This window comes from Pygocentrus nattereri, chromosome 18 (genome assembly GCF_015220715.1).
Source record: "Pygocentrus nattereri isolate fPygNat1 chromosome 18, fPygNat1.pri, whole genome shotgun sequence".
Classification (NCBI taxonomy): Eukaryota; Metazoa; Chordata; class Actinopteri; order Characiformes; family Serrasalmidae; genus Pygocentrus; species Pygocentrus nattereri.
The window spans coordinates 27,369,364-27,390,742 of NC_051228.1; the positions used below are offsets into that span (position 1 = coordinate 27,369,364).

Sequence of the window (21,379 nt, forward strand, 5' to 3'; positions counted from 1 at the left end):
TAATCACACCAAACACAAAAAGATTTTGATATTTCTAATCCAATAACATATTTTGGTAAAACTTTATCTTAAGATCTGCTTCTTAACAGTTTATTTACTAGCAGCAAACAAATGTATAAATGCTGTGGTAAATAGAAACGTGTGATTTGTAAGCATTAGGAATGTGTACTTTTTAATTATTAAGTTAATGAAGTGGATGAAATGAACAGGAATATATAATCTGAACACACAATGACCAAACATACTAAATGCAAGTTAATGGTCACATTTGTAAACTGTGGATGCCTGTGTTTTGCAGTAACTTGCAATTTGCTATAACAATGCTTTCTTAAATTATAGTATTTCAAAGTATTTTATGATGCGTCTAAATATAACTAGTTCTTTGGAAGCTACTTCAAGGTCATTTGTAAGCATTTACCAACAGCAAGGTACTGATAAAAACCTAAAAACCAATATGTTGCATTTTAGATTTGATCTTGCAAATAGATTAAAAAGGATATTTTAAATGTTTTTTGTCATTTGCACATTCTTTTTTAAGGAATTACATAACATTTTTAAGCTCTTAAACCATACGGATGACTTTAGGTCATTTCTATGCTTGCAAATTTGGCAATTTACTTGCAGTTTATTACCATGTCTGGTCATTATCGATTCAGATATTTTTTGTTTGTTCATATTCCCTGACTAACACATCACAAAGATATTTTAGCTATGCTTTAAACAGAAAAAAATACAATAAATAAACTTTTAACTTAACCAACAAACAATAACTACAGAAAACCTTACTGAAACATCATATAAACATATATATATATTTATCACCACAAAGAGAAGAAAAAATACATAATACATAATTTGAAAATACCTTTTTTCCTTTATATTGTGTTAAACTTTCTTGATGAATATGAGAAAAATGTCTGGTTTAATTGATGAGCCCTCCAACCAACAGAGTTCGGTCACCAAAAACCGACCACTGATGAAGGACTTGAGGATGAGTAATGCAAACTATGTAGGGACAGATTAATTCAATCTAAATTCACATTTACTAGGTGGTCCAATAAGGTAGGTGTGTCTAATAGAGTGGACAGTGAGTGGCCACAGCTGCACTGCTGTGTCTGATCCACCTGTACCAGCAACACTCACTTACATGTTGCTACCACGTCAGTGTTACTGCTGAGAATGACCCACCACCCAAATAATAGCTGCTCTGAGGTGGTCCTGTGGTGGTCCTACAGCCTACTGACTATAATTGTAGAGCAACAAAGTGCAAAGTGTACCCAAAAAATGTGTAATTTGTGTAAACACAAGGAGTATGTATATTATTTATACACACACACACACACACACACACATACATATATACAATTCAACAAATGATGCTGGATCAACAGTGGAGTCAGTTGAATCTTCATGAGATGCTGAACATATCTGCCAAAACTTACCATTTGCCATCTAATGGGATTAGATGCTAAACTCGTATCCCTGCTGCTGCAATCTAATAACGTTCATTCTGCATTCAGGCAAAAGGAGACAGAGCTGAAAAGGGATTGTGCATTTCCCCCGCATTATGCTCGGTCTGGAGTGGGAAGGCCATGGTTAATTCACATAGTCATCTGAAAGGCACCTCAAGCGGAAAAGGCAAGTCGCACAAGGTAATTTAAAGTCCCCCTATTTGTAGCTGTCTTAATTTTAGAAAATAAAACCAATTGCATTTTAAGGCTTTATTCAATACTGGTTATTTATTCAATGTTGAAAGGAACCCTGATGTGTATATTATAATTTTAGTGGACGTCCATGTCCTGAAAGCACTGATGATGCTGCTTAATTCGTTTAGGCTGCATAAATTCGATTAGCAGATAGACTCATTTCACATTTCCCAGAAAGTTACGCCTAATGGATACACTTTAAAGTGAGCTACAGCTTAAAACTCACATGGACTGAATGGAACCGATATATTATAAAGTCAGTTTACTTATTTTTTTTGCAAATCATTTTCTTGTGTATGGCTCTACTGTCTTATTGCAGTCTTGTCTAGTGGGTTTGAGTGTGGTTAACACTCAGCTTCACTCGATGCTACAGTGCTCTGAATTTGTTGGCATTTCTTGCATTAGTTTCTATGTACTTGAAACTTAGACAGTTAGTGATCACAATATTAAATGTTAATGTAGGCTGGAATTCAACAGCCCGCAATATCCTCAACTCATCTTGGATATGACTTCAGCTTCTAAACCGAAAGCTAATTTAGTCTATATTGGTCATTTTCCACTCTTTGGTGTTGATGGATTTGATTTTGTGAGGCTTTTTTTCAAAGAGAGCCGAACAAAGCGTGACCACGAGTGATTTTTAGATTAGAAAGTGTTGAAGTTAACTCAGATTAAGCATTGAGGTTAAATATCCTGAGGATGTTGATACTGTGTCTGATTTTAGGCTGTTTACTGTGAAATACTGCAGATACCTGCTTAAAAGTTTGGAATAAATGTTTTTAAAACTTTTCTATGCCCTTTTCAATACTGGTTTTAGCATGGCCTCCTTCACATGGCTGGTCATTTCTCCTCGGGGATTCCCTGATGCCATCACTAAGGCCATTCTATTACTTGATTAGCTCAAGTGAAGATTATTAGATGAACCTTTGGAGGACATTTTCCTTTTCAAACTCAAAAAATGGTGGATGAAGCTGTTTCTAAGCCATCCCTTGTGTACAAGAAGCATAATTGTTTCTATGTGCTTGCCTATTTAACTTGCATAGTATACAGTATCTAACATTTTTCACTGTCAGAACGAAATCTCATATCCCCAACATTTTATTGGGCCAACATTTTATTTATTTGAAGAACCACTTTACCATGTAAAGAATCATTTAATCATTCTAAATAAAATCACTGCCTTTTCTAAAGCAACCTGGAAGGACCATTTTTAAAGTGTAAATAAGAACCACATTTTTTATGGAAAATCATTTCTGCCATTTTTTGGAAATGAGATGTGGGAAACCTTATTAAGGTTTAAAGAACTTCTATAGAATGTAAAGGATTTAGGAAGAACCCTTGGCCTGGTGAAACAAGGTTTGTTGCACTCTCAAATCTCTTTGTCATACTAACCCTAACCCTAACCCTAACCCTGTTTTAAAAGTGTAGCTATTGAATAGATGGTTGGATGGTTGGTGCTTAATAGGACCAGGCTAAAAAACATGTCCCTATTATGGAAATAATAATAATAATAATAATAATAATAATAATATAATAATACACACACACACATTTTCTAAGCCGCTTAAGTGATTAATAAACTCTTAACATATGACGTAGCAGCAGTGAAATAGTGTAAACAGGTAAATATCTTGTAGATGTACTGTTAATACATACCTTACATTAATTATCTGTATTGTTATGTTAACAAAGTGAACTTGATGTGTTATTTCTATTAAGCAAAACCCAACTTTACCCAAACCTAACCTTAATCCTCACCCCAATCCTTACCCTTACCTTACATCAACTGAAAACCTAATCCTAACCCACACCCTGGCCCTAATCCTAACCCTAACCTTAACCTCAACTGAAAACCTAATCCTAACCCACACCGTGGCCCTAATCCTAACCCTAACCTTAACCTCAACTGAAAACCTAATCCTAACCCACACCCTGGCCCTAATCCTAACCCTAACCTTAACCTCAACTGAAAACCTAATCCTAACCCACACCCTGGCCCTAATCCTAACCCTAACCTTAACCTCAACTGAAAACCTAATCCTAACCCACACCCTGGCCCTAATCCTAACCCTAACCTTAACCTCAACTGAAAACCTAATCCTAACCCACACCCTGGCCCTAATCCTAACCCTAAACTTAACCTCAACTGAAAACCTAATCCTAACCCACACCCTGGCCCTAATCCTAACCCTAACCTTAACCTCAACTGAAAACCTAATCCTAACCCACAGCTAATCCAGTTAAACTCCATTTACAGAACAGTGTCAGCAGTGTATCTATAACAGCTTGTTGAGGATGTTAATGATTTGTATTGAATCTGTTATTACATGTTCAGTGACCTTTCAAGATAAACATCTACAGATACAAACTTGGACTCTATAAATAAAGCAAAAAACTGAATTCAGCAGATTATATAAAAATTTTGCACAGTTAATTAAAAATCTCTTGATAATCTGCTGAATGTACCCTCTGCTGCATCATGTTGTTGATATGTTACTGAGACTCTGTTGTGTGTTTATTTCGTCTAGAAAGAGCTGCTCAAAACAGCATAATAATAATAATAATAATAATAATAATATGCAAAGAACCAGCTAACCAATCAAATGTAATTAATGTGAAACCACTGCCTTTACTAAAAAGAGCAGATTTACATGAAAGGACAAGAGCTGACGTAAGATTACTAAAACAGCACTGAGATCTGAGATTAATCACCAACCCATTTTAATCATTAACCTTCATCTAGTCTGAACTGATGTTCACTAGTAGAGGCTTCCAGAGTCCTTCCTTATTCAGACAAACAGCGCCTGGTGTGAGTGTGCTGACGGAGACTGAGAGAAGGCTGGATGGGGGAGGTTTAGATGTGGTATTAGATATGACTAATCAGCCCACGTGCCTCATTACTGCAGAGTGAAGTGGCTTAGACAACATAATAGAGCACCTGCCAGCACTCACTCAGCCTGCTAGCCGCAAAGCCTTTTTATGACCAGGTTCTCTTCGGACGGCCTGAGCCAGTGTCCATTAGTGTAGCTTAAAAGAAACACTAATCTACCACTCTACAACTGCAAGCAGTCACAGTGCTCAATGTTAATGTAAGCAGGAATTAAACAGCTAAAAATATCATAAAATCATCTTGGCTGTGACTTCAGCTCCTAAGGAACTAATTTAGTGTGTGTTGGTCATTTTCTGCACTTTGATTAAAGGTGTTGGCTGGAACGATTTGATTTCTTGCTTCATGATAGCTGTTTTCTAGAGAGCTAGAAACTATATATACATATATATATATATATATATATATATATATATATATATATATATATATATATATATATACAGTATATATATATATATATATATATATATATATATATATATATATATATATATATATATATATATATATATATATATATTTCTTTATTTATTTAGCTATGGGGCTACATAACATTGCATGAACACTGAATAACATTTCACATTTGTGAACAGCTTGAGTTAGTATTTAAAAAACGATTTATGGAGAAAAGTACATATACACTTTTATAAGCATATGCTTAAAACAGTGCTTTATATATATATATATATATATATATATATATATATATATATATATATATATATATATACACACAATGTTGAAAAATAATGTTGTAAGCATTATTCCCATAATATCACATATAAGGCAGGTACATACATATACATACATCAGTTTCATTTAAGGGCATCTTTCTTACAAATGTTCTTAACTTGGCCTTACTTGGGAATGATGTCTCTGACATTTTGAAACACATACATTTGATCAGTTATGTCCAAACATGTTGTGTCAGAGTCACAGCAGTGCTGACAATGATCCACCACCCAAACAATACCTCCTCAGTGGTGGTCCTACGGTGGTCTCTTTTTATTGATGGATAGGCTAAAGGGGGCCATGATATTCAGTTTTCAGGAGATACTTCAGAGGACCCGAGGAAAGGGGACAAATCAAGGAGGGGTTAGTCAAAGGAGAGTAAGTGAAAAAGCTTCCCAAACTGGAGTTCAAAACCATAATAAAAGATATAAAAATATGACTCTTAACTATACAAAGCCTGGCAGACCACCAAAACTGTCCCCATCAGATGAATAGCACTTAAAGGCCCAATTCTGTTTCTCCCCTTGCCCCTACCACTTGGCCCGTGGCCCTCTGTTTTGCGTGTTCATGTCGAGGGTTAGGGTGTCCCAGTTTTTGTTGGGATAGCGGGGTAGGGTGAAGTGTTAGGGCTATATATATATATATATATATATATATATATATACCTCCAAATAGAGGTTTTTCAGAGTTTTGTTCGTAACAAGCATAAAATATGCTAAAAGTATGCTAATGTCTTGGTAGCCAGCTAGCTAATTTTCCCATTCCACCTTAAATAGTCCAGCAATATTGACACCTAAAGTGCAAGAATGTAAATGCTGCACCATTTAAGGTGGAAGAGGAAAATTTGAACTAGAATAGTGGACTTCAGTTTCGTATCACCAATGAATTACGGTGGGTGAAAATAAATATTTGTCTTATAGCCCCTCTTTGAAAGCATGTTAAATGTAACTAAAGCCCAGCAGCGAGGTTGCTGAACTTTTCCCTACGCTCCTATCACTGAAGACAGGCCGGGTCACCTACAGAGCACCACTAGTAGCCTGTTAATGAAGCAATGTTTTATTATTATTATTATATATATTTTTATTTGAGGGTTGTCCCATTTCGAAGGGCAAGATTTCAACCACTACCCCTTGTGACTCCGTTCCAAGGGTTTAGGGTGACACTTGAAAACAAGGGGTAAGGGTAAAAAGAAGAAATGGGATTGGGCCTAAGTTTCTGTCTATCCTTCCACTGTGAGAAGACAACTCAACACTGTAGGTCTGAAAGGATGTGTAGCTGCCAAACTTCACAAGTAGAGCAAAGAAAATGCTGGTGTTCTCAGAACAATAGACTGACCACCCCAGTCCAGACTTCGACATCACTGAATGTGTTTGGAATTATTTGGATGGTGAAAATCAGAAAATCCAAACCAGTGTCTAAGACTGAACATTGAAGTTTTATTATACACTTTTACTAATTTGCATTGAAGTCTCTGTAGTAAATGAATAGCTAATGACAATGTGCAGACAGAAGTTTGGTGTACTATTAAAGTGAGTGTAAATTTCAATTTGAAACTGCTTAAAGCTATTCTTGAATAAAATAACAAAACATATTATATTTAAGTGTTCTTGTACATTTAGAGTCTTGTCCTGTAGATATATGCATACATGCTAGATAGGTCTGTTATAAAACCAGGATCTTAAATTAATGAATAATATAAAATCTATAATAAATTCAACTACATTCATCAACTGCCAATTAACTGCAAATCAGAGGGTGTTAATTAAGCCCTGCATTATGCTGCAGTGCATCCACAGGGCAAATCTCAAGTGTCTCAAAGCACTAAATCTGTCTGTAAATGCTTGTCTGGCCACTTCAGTGTCAAAACAATGGCAATGGCCAATCCATCATTTCACCCTCTCTCTCTCTCTCACTCGCTCTCGCTCTCGCTCTCACTCTCGCTCTTGCTCTCTCTCTCTCTCTCTCTCTATTTAATCTGATTTGAATAATTCAAAGGCAGAGTCATGCGGACATTGTTTATCTGCGTATGAGTGTGTGATGCATAATGCAATGCCTTCGTCAATCCCACTCATTTATATCTTCACTAACTCGACTCCTTCTGAATGAAGGTGAGGTTTATTTTAGATCAATTTATTTGTTCTCAGGAGAGTCCATTGAGACAGAAACACAGAAAAAGGTGTCAGGCACAGTTAGAGATTCTGCTATGTTATCATTAGAGCCTCAAGGATATTTGAGGTCTGAATGTGCTAAATAAAGCCTATTTCATTCAGAGACAGCAATATAAAACTATGTATAGCACCATATGCAACATCACCAAAGCAACCGTTGTGATTATTAGACATGCAGAAAGATTGAAAAATAATTACAGATTAGTTTTAGATACAATGCCAACATCAATGCATCATGTATTCCTTTGCCCTTTTAGTAGGCCCCTTCCTGTAAACACCCAGGGGTTTAGCCCAGTCAGAAGAATTGTGTTTAATTCTAATGTAGATGCCACTTAAATGGTGCAGACAGTATGTCAGTACTGGAGGTAAATGTGGGTTATGAAGGTTTACTGGAGCTGTTAATAGAAAGAAAGCTTTACCTTAAATCTGCACGTCAAAAGGAAATGTAAATAACATGAAAGAGTGGTCTAAATAAAATCCCATGTTTTACTGTAAATTTAGCATTTTTGAGTTTTCACTCATAAGCAAATTATGCAATATTTCCGGTAAGATGTCTTGTTCTTTTGATAATTGTATGAATTGTAAAAAAAAAAAAAAAGAAAGGAATGGCAAAGTTTTTTGGTTTTTTTTTGCTTAGATCATGTTATCAGTCTATGAAGTTATGTGTTCCTGTTTAGAGTCGAGCAGATGTTTAAATTGCTTTTACAGCTGTAGTGATAGCTTCAGAAAAAATCTAAATTACACTGTAAATGAAACCAGTCATCTAAGATGTAAATGATGTCCAACGTTTGCTTCTTTAGTTGTACTAGAGATATTAAAATGATGTAGCTAATTGTTTCAGTATCAATATAAAATGCTTTTGGTGGTCCTGGCTGTAACGAGACTTAGTCAGACGCTCACGATCAGAAGATGAAAAAGAGGCTTTACTTGTTTGTCCACAGTTGAAGTCAAAAAACATGTGAAGGTCAGATCCAGAATGAGCAAACACGATACAAACATTAGCCAAGCAACTAAAATCCAAAAAGGGAACATGCAAAAGGCAAAGCTGATCACTACAAACAAAGGGTTAGATAGACGAGGTATCAGTCAGAATCCCAAACAAGAGCACTCAGTAGCTCTAAAGAAGAAGCAATACTTCGCAACTAATGATGTAAGCTAACTGGATATAATCACATGATCAAATACACAGGCGAAAAACATCAACAGTCAGGTGAACCTGATGTCTGATAGGTGGAACTGGGTGGCCTAGTTGTCATGTGATCACTGAGGGGGTTCTGGGAATAAGATTATTAATAATTTTGGCTTTTCTTTGCTGTCCATTCTATCGCCTGGAGATTATTGCCCCTTTAAGAAAGTGACTTTTGACATCTGTGACATCACAACCTCCATAATGCTCCATCTTCAGCAGACTGAAGATACTTGCTGTATGTTTAGTAAGTACAATGGTTAATTACAAATAATATTTCTCACATTTTCTCCATACTTAGCTGTGGTCAAGCTTGAGATGTCCACCCTGTCATGGTGAAATGTCAAGTTCATTCAAATAATTTTAGAATATCAAAATATAGTTTTGAAACAAAATAAGATCATCATGAATAATTCAACATGCACACACACACACACACACACACACACACACACAACACACACACACACACACACACACACACACACACCACTTTATTAGGTACACCATGCTAGTAAAAGGTTGGGCCTCCTTTTGCCTTCAGAACTGCCTTAATTCTTCATGGCATACTTTCATGGCATAGGTGTTGGAAACATTCCTCAGAGATTTTGTTTCTCCTCTGACCTCTCACATCAACAAGGCATTTTCGTCCACACAACTGCTGCTCACTGGATACTTTCTCTTTTTCGGACCGTTCTCTGTGAACCCTATAGATGGTTGTGTGTGAAAATCCCAGCAGATCAGCAGTTTCTGAAATACTCAGACCAGCCCGTCTGGCACCAACAACCACACCACGTTCAAAGTCACTTAAATCACCTTTCTTCCCCATTCTGATGCTCGGTCTGCACTTCAGCAAGTTGTCTTGACCACCTCTACATGCCTAAATGCATTTAGTTGCAGCCGTGTGATTGGCTGATTAGCTATTTCTGTTAACAAGAAATTGTACCTAATAAAGTGGCCGGTGTGTGTGTGTGTGTTTATATATATATATATATATATATATATATATATATATATATATATATATATATATATATAGCCTGTCTTTGTTATTTTCTTCTTTCTGTTCCTCCTATTTACTGTTAAACTGTTGATATTAAGTGAGACAAACTGTTTTTGGAAGTTTTTAAAACAGGTTTATTTTACTTACTGTTGTTCATCACATTGTACCAAGGGCAACAACTTAAATAGTTGCCATGAGCAAAACACAGACACATTCAATCATTCACACAGCCAAAGCCACTCTCCACTGTCAAATAGAAGCTTAGTTGTTTATTGTGGACACAATTTCAATGAAATTGCTATAATTTCTGTAAATATAAATGTTCTTGTCCACCTTGTCATATCCTTGTTATTGTTTGTTTTGTTTTTTTTTCCAAAAAAATATATGCCAGTCTTGAGTTTGATGCCAGCAGCACACTCCAAAAATTTTGAGTCAGGGGCATGTTTACCACTGTGTTCTTTTAACATCCTGTAAGCTTTTAAAAATGGAGGGGACGAATTGCTGTAGTTTTGGATGTGAAATGTTTTTCCATTCTTACTTAAAGCAGGATTTCAGCTGCTCAACAGCCCTATTTTTTAATTTCATAATGTGCCAAATGTTTTCAGTGGGTGACAGGTCTGGACTAAAGGCAGGCACACAGAACACTTTTTCACTTCACCTCAGTCCATTTTAAATGAGATCTGGCTCAGAGAAGGTAGCAGTGTTTCTGGATCTTGCTTATATATGATTTCTTCTTTGAATAGTTTTCACTTGTATTTGTGAATGCAGCAACGAACTGTGTTCATGGACAGTGGTCTTTGGATGTGTTTTTGAGCTCTTGCAGTGGTTTTCACTGCAGAATAATGCTTGCTTTTATAGCAGTGCCGCCTGAGGGCCCGAAGATCTTGACCAGCCAATACTGGTTTTGAGCCTTGCATACAAAGATTTCTGTGGATTCTCTGAATCTTTTAAGATATTATGTACTGGAGATGATGAAATCTCCAAGTTCTTTGCTATATTATGTTGAAAAATGTTATTCTTGAATTCTTGAGTCTCTTTGGGATGCCCTTTTTATACCCATTCTTGTTAATGACTAGTTGCCAATTAACCAATAGGCATTTTTAGCACAACTTTACATGACTTTTTTGAAACATGTTGCTGGCAAAAAAATTAAAAATGGGCATAAATTAAAGAAGTACAATTTCTTGGTTTCATATGTTTTCTTTGTACTTTTTTTAATTAGATGTAGAGTTTCAATTATTTGCACAACATTGAATTCTGAGTTTATTTACGTTTTGCACAGCATCACAACTATTTTGGAAATGAGGTTGTGCTAACTGCATGCCTAAACATGTTAAGTAATCTGAGATAGAGTTGATTATGCAGTTTTTAACACTGTATGACATACTGTAATCTATAAACATGGACAAAAATGCTGCCAAAATTCAGGCTTCAAGTTGACTGCAACTGCTGTTAGCTTTGAAATGTTTTTGTCCATTATTATAGATAAAAGTCTATCATGCATTGTCAAAGTCTGTTTGAGATAGCTCAACAACTCAGTGTAGTTTAAGTCAAGTGTGTGATGATTTACATACAGCTTCTTGTTAACTACATTAGCCTCATAGCTCTAGTGCTAACTAAAGTAGAAAACATCTAATATCTAACATGTCACAGCTACAAAGGCAAAATTGCAAAATAAGATGTTATTGTTATTACTTCACACTTGCTTTCTTTGGAGCTTTCTACTGTTTTGACTGCATAGACAATTTACTGTATAGTTTAGGTTCTGTTGGTTCTTAACACAGGTCAGCTGTTTTTACATGTTTCTTCTTACATAAATTATATATACATAACACAATTATTTAAAAAATACAGAGTGTTAAGATGAATGAATTAGAAAGACAAGTTTTATGTTGACAAATTCCAGCAGCAGCAGCAGCGGTCCAGTTTGGGTGCAGTGAGTGGGAGTGGTGGGGACGGGAGGCTGTGAGCTAAAAGAGCTGCTGTGTCTCAGTTGGATGGTTGACAGTGATAAGGCCCACCGTCCGGCTCTCTGCGGGGGCTCTGCGGCTATGCTCTAACTGCACCAGCGAGGCCACAGCGCTGATGGAGATTAACAATCGCCATGGAGACGGTGGCAGCCGTGCCTGTGGCTGTGTAGGAGGCGGAGGGCATTGTGTAATGTCAGCAGGAGTGTAGGGCTAGTGACTCAGCCAGCAGGGGAGAGAGAGAGAGAGAGCGAGAATGAATGTTTGAGAAGTCAGAAAGTCAGCCAGAGCCAGCCTGCAAATTGTCCACTAAAAAGCCACAATTAACTCAAATCAAAGGCCAAATTATTTAGATTTTATGATGTTAATTGTGAGGAGTCATTTGCATCAAAAGCGTTTGCTAAGGCATAGTTTGTCAAATAACAGTGATTCTCAAAAATGAATATTAATCATCAAAAGATTTACATTAAAAATATGTTTAAATGTTTTGGCACGTCAATAAAACAAATTCTCACAAATATCTCCAAAATAGTAACTTTATAGGAGGAAGCAAAAATGTCCTTAATTTTTAATGTAAGTTAATTTAAGAAGGTTTTATTTCAAGTGATTATGAAGGGTTTCTATTGGTCCGTTCATCACCACGTTTAAATTATGCATTTATCTTATTTGCTCAAATTTGACTGAAGGGAGATTTTTTTGGCCATTTAAACAAGCACTGCTTTTGGTCATAAAGCATAGCTATAGGAGTGGGCAAGATGAACTTCATCAGAATGTGTTTATTATTTTCAATAATTCAGTAAAACAAGGTTCATATGAACTGAACACATGTTCCAGTTTTTCCCAGCAACAGTGGCTGTATGTTCCAACTCCTCCACAAGTACATGTTTTGATGGGAACACTGTGGCTTTTTTTGCTAACTAACTGCTTGCCGGTTCATCCATTGTTCTACTGTGAGCACAGCCCAGTGTAGTCTACTGTATTACTTACTGCGGGCTGAATTACTGCAGTAGGTGAAAATCTTGCCCATAAGTCATCAATATTTTAGTAGTCTGTTTTATATTTTGGGTCATAGACATACTGAATGTGAGAAAATGGCTAGTTTTTGAAAATTTCAGGATTTTATGACAGTCTTTACAACAACTATTATGACTGCAATCAAGAGTAGGTCCTGTTTTTACTGTAACAGTACAGGCTGAACTAGATAACAAACACTTACACAAAACACATCACTGTGGTTGAAATAACAAAATATACAAACTGCACTCACAACCTGACTTCTAGCATAATTATGACACCCTGTAATTTTCATTAAAACAGTGGTAAAAATCTCGTTTACACTAATTTAATTGACTAATGTTGCGAATAAATAATACAAGTCAGTAGTCACCTAAATTTCAACAAATTACATTCTGCTGTTTCTATGTAGAAATAGCACTTATTCTTTTGTTTTCTGAGCTGAAGACTTATGTTTATGAATAGAAGCAGCAGAAATCTTAAACAATATCTAATGCCTCAACTGAAAGGGGAGTTGGATTCTTCAGAGTTTAAAAGTGGCTGCCTGCTGTATTCAGCTACACAGTGAAGTTTTGTTCATTTGTATGGTTTACAGTCAGTCATATTGTTTATCTTAAATATCCTAAACCACACTGTGGGCATCAGTGCTGAACTTTGTTTGTAAATGGGCGGAGTTACTCTTCTGTAGGCCGCATAACCACACACCCACTTTTTCTAAGCCGCTTCTCCCTGAGGGTCGTGGGGGGATGCTGGAGCCTATCCCAGTGGTGCCACATAACCAGATTTATGTAAATGCATTAATGTTTACGTCATGACAAAAACAATAAATGTAAACTATTTTTGGAGCCTAGATTCCATATATTCCATTCCATTCCATTACATTACATTACATTACATTACATTACATTTAGCAGACGCTTTTATCCAAAGCGACTTACAAATAATGTGGTACATAGAACAAACATAGTCAGGCCTTAAAGGAGGCCAAAGGGTAATAGCGGGGTAGAGAAGGGAAGGAGGGCAAGAAGGAGATGAGGTTGGTAGTGGTTAGATTTGCAAGAGGCGATTAGAGTAAGTGCTCCCTGAAGAGCTCTGTCTTCAGGAGTTTCTTAAAAATAGTGAGGGACGCCCCCGCTCTGACAGTGGAAGGTAGCTTGTTCCACCATTGGGGAATCAAGTATAAGAACAGTCTCGATTGCTTTGTGTGACTGTTTGGCAAAGCTAAGCGACATTCATTGGAGGATCGCAACGGCCGGGCGGTGCTGTAAGCCTTTAGGAGCGAGTGCAGGTAGGAAGGAGCCTGCTCTGTTAACACCTTGTAGGCAATATTCCATATTCCATATTCCATATATACACTTCAGGAACTGAATGGTTTACACCATACAGCACTATAACATTAGCACAGAAGTGAGATCAGTTAATAAAGGTGGGGCTACAGTTCTTAGCATGTAGTACACAGTAAGAATGTTTTCAGCTCAGATCTGAAACATAACATCAAAATATTGTGGGTTTGCATCAAATAAGAGTTTTTGGTTCTCTAAATGACTTGTTTGTTTTTCCTGAGCAGTTCTTAATATAGCTCTTTTCATATAGATAAAAAGATGTGTAGGTAGTTCCACCTGTGGGTTTGATTCACAGGCCTGCTGGCATCTGTGATTTAAGATTATGTTATTGTTCTTTCACTTCTTACTCAACAAGATCAGACATAACGTTCATGTACAGTAGAATAAAAAGCAGTGCTGCGTGATTCCAGTTCAGAGTGTTAAAACATACAGTGGCACAATATGGACAGAAATGGTCAGAGAGAACATTATACATTAGCAGCAAAGTGAGATATTAATGAATATTGAGCAGCTGAGAATGGGCCTTTTTTCCCCACACATGTAGAAGTGTGTTATGAAACTGAAAAATAAAGCAATAGTACAAACTCTTAATGCAGTAATTTTACAGCTTGGCACACGCCCTATAAATCACATGAAAAATTGAAAAAGCTCCCCACTACAGGCCAATAAAGTGGATATGAGGTGCCAGCACATTGCCATGAAAATTAGTTTTATGGGGTGGGGGTGTGGAGCAATGAGAAATATTTAATGTAGGGCCTCCCTAGTGCACTCCCGCCAGGAATAATGTACATAAACACCACTGAGTGCATATCAAAATGCAAATTTGGCTGCTGGGAATTCTGTCTATAAATTTATAAAACAGTCCACAGACTGGCTGGTGGGTCCAGGTTCACTGTTGCATACATACCCTACATATTTGTTTTATAATAGGTATCCAGATCTTACAAAACACGGGCTTTGTTTTTATTTTTAAAAAGAATTCAAGGATACTAAAACTGCCCCCCTCAGGCATTGTTTATGCTGTCGCTTTCACCCATGCATTGACCAAGTGGGCTGAATATTCACTGTTGAATCAGCAGCCCTCTCATGCTTATGAATGTTTAATGGCGTAGGGCCTCTGTGAGAAAATGTGGGGAGGAATCTGAGCTCCAGCAAACTTCCTGCTCTTCCGCCAGCTATTTTTACCTTCTCCTGAGAAGGTGAGAAGGTTTTCTGCCTGAAAGCTCAAGAAGAAATATTGTTTTGTTGAGTTATTAGTAGGTGAAAACCGTGAAGTCATCAGTATTTAAGTAGCTGTTCCTATATTTTTGCTCATAGACATACTGAAATAGCTCATTTCTAAAAATTTCAGGATTTTATGGCAGTCTTTACAACAACTATTATTCTGGCAATCAAGATTAGGTCATTATGCTGTAGCAGTACAGGCTGAACTAGTAAACACAAAACACATCATCATGGTTAAGATAATAAAACATGCAAATTGCTTCACAACTTTTATCATGATGATGACACCTTGGTACACAAATCAGCTTTTAATGTTCATTAAAGGAATGGTAAAAAACCTATTTTACAGGTTAAAACTGGAGCTATGAGGCTAATGTTGCTAATAAATATTAGAAGTCAATAGTCACCCAAAGTGTTTCTGTAAGTGCAATCTTAAAATGTCTCTCAACCTACTCAAACCTTAATCTAGCTCTTTATTAAGGTTGCACAGACTTGCTAGTATGGTTTTGGACACAGTATGACTTAATGTGAACTACAAAAGTAAACAAATCTTCATCAACACTACAGATCACATTCTGCTGTTTCTATTTAGAAATAAGTTATTCCATAATTTTCCAAACTGAACTTTATGAATAGAAACAGCAGAAATTTTCAACACGATGTACCCCCAAATCTGAAAGGGGTGTTGGATTCTGTAGAGGAGCCAGAATTTGGCACATCAGTTTAAAGGTGGCTGCCTGCTGTGTGCAGCTACACAGTGAAGTTTTGTTTATTTGTCTGGTTTACAGTCAGTCTTACTGTGTCCTAAACCACACGGACATGTCTGTGCATCCTTAATGAAGAGGTGGATGTGGTTAGAGCAGTTTTTATAGAACAGATTTGAGTGACCATTGACTTCTAGTGTTGTTAGCCATGTTGGCTTTTAACTCCAGCACTACTAAACTAAAGATACAAAGTTTGGACACCAAACATGTTTTCACTGATTGACATTTGTAAGTGGAAAATTGTGTAAATTAGTGTTTGTCCTCAGCTATTCCAGTAAAGAAAAACAGGAATGAACAAAACCACTATTTCAACATTATTTAAACTCATAAGCTGTTCTTTGCGTTGTGTAAAAATTGAATGAAGAAAGGACCAGCAGAAGTGCTCCAATATCTCATGGAATTAAATCTCTTAAGATTAACTTGCAATAAATGTTAGGGATGTTTTCGCCCTCTCCTGTAACATTACCATTTCAGAGATACGTGTCCTGTTTTTTTTGTTTTTTGTTTTTTTTGACACCAACAGTATTAAGTCATTGTAAATTTCTGCTCTTACTTGAGTGTAAAAAATTAAGAACTGGCAACTTGTAATCACACACACACACACACACACACACACACACACACACACACACATCTTCTAAGTCGCTTCTTCTTCTGGGTCGTGGGGGGAGCTTGAGCCTATCCCAGCTGTCACTGGGCAACTTGCAATCATATATGGAAATTCAGATTTAACGGCTAACAATCATATCAGTCAGTAAAGCACTGTTACACTGTAGTTCTGTTTCTTGATCAATTATCAGATTTTTTTAGTTCTTCAAAATCAGAATCAATTGGAACTTTCACATCAGTCAGGCCTTAGAAGATCTCCTCCACCTGAAAGCACAAACACTGTGCAAATACATCCACTGACTGTGTGACGCGTGTAGCTGCATGTGCGTGTGTGTATCTATGTGATGATATCTTGTGTTCCAGCGCCGTGCTCACGTCAGACAGAGCGGGTCAGAACAATGAGAGGCTGTCAGTGGCCCTTGACTTCCCCCAGCGCTCTGACCGGGGGGCCCTGCATCACTCTTTCATTGCCACAGCAACGTCTGCGGCAGGCAGTATTTTTATCCCTCCTCCTGCGAGCAGGGTGAACTGTACACAGTCATGAAAAACGCGGAATTGCTTCGGAAGGACAAGTGAAGCGGGAAGGCTCCTAGTGATTCAGAAAAATCAATGCTATTCACCTGCTAGTGAAGGCGAAGCTATTTTTGAGGCAGTAATTGTCATTTCCCCCATTTCCTGCTGCTGAGTGCTTAAGACTTGTACTTGAGGAGGTCTGAATCAAGTTCAGCTGTGCGCTCTGATAAGCATCTAAAAGGGCAAAGGAGGGGAGTTGCTGTGTGCTGATCAGAGGGAAGTCAGATTTATGTTTTTTTTTTTATTGTCTGTTGGACATCAATATTAATCAAAAGTCAGAGGCCACCCTTCATTTATCTCATTTCCAAGTCATTCATTTTTTCAGCCCCAGAAAATAGTGGTAAACATATATTTATCAGAAATTTATAAAACAAATTTATCATATATTTTTAGAATTACACAAAATACTCAATAACTAAACATTTTCAGCAATTAGTGTGATTACTCTTTTCCTTTTTTACAGCTCCATTCACTTCCATTCTGTTCAGGATACTCTCAGTTTTTTAAAGAAATCTGCAGGGATACTTTTCCACTCAGTGATGTTGCGCTCTGGACTCTGTGGTGGTCAGTTTCTTATGCTGAGAACACCAGCAGCTTCATTGTTTAATCTGCAAAGGTTTTAAGATCCAATTGTGTACCTTAAATAAGTATTTTCTCAAAGAAAAAGTACATATGTATACCTTTTCATAATATGTTTTAAGACAGATCAGTAAAATAAAAAGCCTAGAGACAAGACGGGGTGTGTTGAGTCAATACAACTTAGAATTTCAATTTCTCCCCCACCCGTGACAGTTTAGTACCTTTGTTCTGAGAGTGCACACATCCTTTCAGATCCATAGTGTTGTTGTCTTCTTACAGTGGAAGGATGGACAGAAACACCTGTGGATTTTTCAGATCTGAAGCAAGAGTGAAGCTTGATTTTGAACTATTTATTTATGTTGTCTCATGGTGTATTACAATCTACTACTAGATACCACAATATGCTGTAGAACTGTATGTCTTTATTACGTTATTATATCGCTGTTGTTGGAAGAAAACCTCATATTTCCAGAGTAGTTCCTTTGCAGGAGAAGAAAAAAAACTACTTTACTTTTAATGTAAGTCGATGGAATCTTTTTTCCAAGTCATTTTGGGTCATTTCTTTTGGTCCATTTTTCATTAAATATACACACAAAGTAAAGGGTAACATGCATTTTTATTTTATGTCAAAAGCTGAAAAATGTGACAAGTCAACAGAAACCAGATGCTTGCGGATATAAAGACAATGGCAGTTTAATAACAAACAGCAATCCAGAATCAAAACAGCAGAACAAAAGTCGTCATCGTAAAACAGGCCAAAGGATTCAAAAACACAGATCAGTCAGGATAGACAAAAGTACAAAAAGGACAAAGCAAAAGTCGGAAACAGGATAAACAAAGCAGTGGTCAAAAACACGGAATACAGGCAGTCAGTAGGTTTCAGGGAAACAATAGCTCTCAAAGAAACTAACTAAAGCCCGGGCTTATATACTAACTGCTCTGGTCATATGACAACACACACAGGTGAAACCAGTTAGTATTCTGGGGAATACCAAGTCTGAGGTTGTTCAGTCAAATGATCTCTTAATGGGATTCTGGGATGTGAAGTCTTTCTCTACTTGAGAGCTTGCTGGATGCGTGACAATAAATGTAAAAATGATGCAAAGTTTTCTTCAGCAATATTTTATCTTTTTTAAGTACAGGATATTTTATTGAGAAGAATTATAAAATGCCATGATTGCCTTTTCAGTCATGTATAATATAATAATAGTTCATTTTATATTAAATAATGTGACCATACATATATGTTATAGTGAAAAAATAAATAATATCACTTGATTTTTAATTTAATTACTGCAGTGCTGGTAGGCTTAATGCAAATCTTACTGACATCACTCCTAATGCCGTCAAAAGTTGACTAAAGTTGATTTAGTAAAACTTGCTCACTCTTCTCTCTCTCTCTCTCTCTCTTCTCTCTCTCCCGAGTGCATGCAACAGCAATGATGATGATGATGATGCATCCCAGAGCTGCTGGGGGAGAGGGATGGTTGCCATGGTGACGTGGGTGGTGGAGCTGCTCAGCGGGCTGTGGTGTGGTGGAGAGACAACCATGACTCATTATGTTTGCTTGCCTTGCCTTCCAGTGACGAGAGAGAGAGAGGAAGTGCTACACATCTGCTGCTGGATTATCTTTCATCACATGTTCTCTCTCTCTCTCTTTATGCTTCACAATCTTCTACCTCTCTGTCAACTCCACCAACACCAGCACATCCCCTTCCCCCAGTAGCAGTATGCTCCTAATACAGTCTGCTGCCATTCTGCTGGAGATCTAATACAACAGCGCTGAACTGTAACTGTCATTTCCACCATTTCCTGCTGCTGATGGGGCATACATTGTGTGGCGGTGAATGACACTGGGTGTTGGGTTTCAGGCTAGTCACGCATGGTTTCATAGAGGCTGGAGTGTTTATGTACATTATGAATATGTTATTCAGTAGATTTTTTTGATTTTTCAGTGTCACTAACTTCAGAAGGAGTTATGAAGTTAAATGTATGTTGGCATGAATACAAAACTGCAAATTGTTTGTTATTATTATATAACTTACTGTAACAAACATATATAGGCAAAGAAAAGGTTTGGACATCCTAGTCAAACTACAGGTTGTGTTGATTTTCTAAGTGAAAATAAGTGAACATGTCCTCTACAGAGAGTACCGTACTACATATTTTAACGCACAATTACTAATTAATAAGTTCACTTACTGAATTTAACATATGGTGGGGGGGGGCAAACTAAAAATAAGTAATCCAAGTAATCCCAAATACATTCAATGAGTGTGAGACCACCCTTCGTTTATTCAGTTTCCACACAAAACAGTTATTGATTTTCAGAACAGGTACATAAGCATATATTTAACAGAGAATTACACAAATTCCTCAATAACAAAAAATAATAAAAGATTTTTGAGTATTTAGTGTGTCCACACTTTCCTTTTACTACAGCTTCCATTCTTTCTAGGAGACTTAATTCAGTTTTTCAGAGAAATCTGCAGGGATATTTTTCCACACCTCCAGACTTCAGTCCTAGATGTTGGTTGCATTTTCTGCTTTTCACAATTCATGTAATTCTAAACACATCCAGTGATGTTGAGTTCTTGACCCAGTCAGTCCACCCCAGTTCTGAGAACGCCAACAGCTTCTTTGCTTGACTTACAGATGTAAATTTGTCTATTTCTTGTCTGTCTATTTCCTTTTCTCAGGGCTCATGGTGTTGAATCGTCCTCTCACAGTGGAAGGATGGACAGAAATACCTGTGGGTTTTTCAGATCTAAAGTAATTGTGGAGCTTGACTTTCTCCTCTATCTCAAAGATGAAAGCTGTAAGTACTGTTTATCTGATGGGGACAGTTTTGGTGGTTGTGTGTGATTATCAGGAATCCCATTTTCTCTATAACTTTAAAGAAATAAACTCCTCTTTTTGCACTTTTTTTTAACTTTATATTTCTAAATACAAGTGGACTATTATATATCAAATATCTCCTCTCCTGAAAAAACATTATCTAAATCAACCCACCACACAGTCATTCATGATGTAGACCTCTAAAGCACATATGCCGTAATCCAGGGTGACTGATGTTGGGTAGTGCTCTAATTCAGCTTAATAAGGTCTTCTTATCCAACAAGGCATCATTTTAAGATTTCATATAAAGATCATAGTTTCTCATGTACTGCTATGACCATGATCTACCCAAGAATCTTTAATGCACTTGGAATCACATCACAGGAGATGACCTTTCAATTTACGTCAACTGCTGCTTTTAGCATTTGCCTCCAAGAATGGCACTTTAGAACTCAGCAGGATCAACTGAACAACCTCCTGTGGCTATTAGGCAAACATAAAAACCATGTATTTCATCACGTTGCACATGAGCATGAGACTGAAGGCTCTTTGGTTATGTAATCAATCAGGTGCGCAAACATGGCAATGCTTTTAATGAGTAAGTGCAAAAAAATACACTGTACTCTTTTTATTCAGTCTGTCTATGACAATTTGAAGTTTTGGCATAGTTACAAGTTACCATTACTTCTCTCAAACTGTAATGGGATAATTTTACTTAATGGAACAAGTAAACCTTCTACTCATTACCCTCTACATCACTTTGTAAAACCCACTTGTACCAACTGT

At 36.9% G+C, this 21,379-nt stretch overlaps 1 protein-coding gene across 2 annotated transcripts in view; it reads right to left on the bottom strand.

The window, feature by feature from the left end:
* Positions 1-21,379, bottom strand: part of syk (spleen tyrosine kinase) — a 99,811-nt gene that overhangs the window by 40,686 nt on the left and 37,746 nt on the right. The gene's annotated exons all lie outside the window — the stretch shown is intronic.